A 1,572-nucleotide genomic window follows, 5' to 3' on the forward strand; every position below is an offset into this window, starting at 1 on the left:
CCTTCAGGTCAATGACCATTTCCCAATTTACCCACAATTATGTCCATTCTGGTCTTAGCTCTCCAAACACCTCTGGACTGCTGAAATCAGTTCTAAACAATCACTCCCCAAAATTCGCTATCCACTCCCAAGGAGTTTTTTTAAACTCCTAAGTCAGATGATGCCATGTGTCTTCTCAAAACCTTGCAATGACACCCTATTTAATTCAGGATAAATGTTGACAGCAGAGAAAGTCCCACATTATCAGACCCTGATACCTGTTGCAGCCTCAACAGAAAGCTAATACATCTCTTCAATTACCATTTACCCATCTCCATAACATGTGGTTGGTTTTGAGGCTATGATCTGTCAGAGACAAAAAGTTGGTCTTCTCAAGAGTCTTTCCAGCACCCCCTTCATATTCTTGTTCCTCAGGCTGTAGATGAAGGGGTTCAGCATGGGAGTGATTACAGTGTACATCACTGAGGCAATGGAGCTTCCCTGGGAAGAATGGGTCACAGTATAACTGAAGTAGACCCCAAGTGCAGTTCCATAGAACAAGGAGAGCACACAGAGGTGAGAACACAGGTGGAAAATGCTTTATACTTACCTGCAGTGGAGGACATCCTCATCACGAAGGAGACAATTCTAGAATAGGAGAAGAGAATCCCAGTGACAGGAAACACCCCCAGTAGTGCAGTGGCCACATATAAGACAATGTTGTTGATGAAAGTATCAGAGGTGGCCACCTTGAGAAGCTGAGGCAGGTCACAGAAGAAATGTGAGATTTCAGTAGCTGCAGGAAAGGTCAACCGCATTGTTAATAGAACATGAAGCAGGGAGACCCATAAAATGATTAGCCATGTTATCAGAACCAGGAGGCCACAGAGGTACGGATTCATGATGGCCATGTAGTGCAGGGGGTGGCAGATGGCCACAAAACGGTCATAGGCCATCACCGTCAGTAGGAAATTATCTATTCCAGCAAAACTCATTGAAAAGTACACCTGAGTGAGGCACCCTCTGTAGGAGATGTCTTTACACTGTGTCTGGATGTTCACCAGCATCTTGGGGATCGTGGTTGTGCTTAAACAAATGTCAGTAAAGGACAGGTTGGAGAGGAAAAAGTACATGGGAGTGTGGAGATGAGTGTCAGAGCTGACAGCCAGGATGATGAGCATGTTTCCCAACACCATGACCAGGTACATGGACCGGAACAGCCCAAAGAGATGGGGCTGCAATTCAGAATTTTCTGAGAGGCCCAAAAGGAGGAATTCTGATGATTCTCTGTGGTTTTCCGCTTCCATGAGGCTGGTGTGTCTGCTGGGGAAGGAGGCAAAAGCCATTCAGTGAACAGCCAATTGGCACCTCACCTTGTTACCACTTCACAATCGCTTCCTTGGGTGGATGCTCATCACCCTCCAAAGAGTCCTTTCAAAGACCATGGCTCATGGAGCAAGCGTTAGCTCACTTCCATTTTAAGTGTATAGAGTCATTCAGACTTCTGTTAGTCATCAGCAATCTTCCTACTTTTTCTTTTTTCTTAAAAATTTTATTTTAAAGCTGTGTGGTACAATTCAGGATTTGGTATAC

General features: G+C 44.9%; 1 pseudogene; it reads right to left on the bottom strand.

Moving 5' to 3' along the window:
- Positions 1–348: 348 nt before the first annotated feature.
- On the bottom strand, positions 349–1,286 carry LOC103256544 (annotated as a pseudogene).
- Between the last annotated feature and the right edge of the window lie 286 nt (positions 1,287–1,572).

This window comes from Carlito syrichta, unplaced genomic scaffold, assembly GCF_000164805.1.
Source record: "Carlito syrichta isolate Samal-C Ts95f unplaced genomic scaffold, Tarsius_syrichta-2.0.1 Scaffold289953, whole genome shotgun sequence".
Taxonomy (NCBI): domain Eukaryota; kingdom Metazoa; phylum Chordata; class Mammalia; order Primates; family Tarsiidae; genus Carlito; species Carlito syrichta.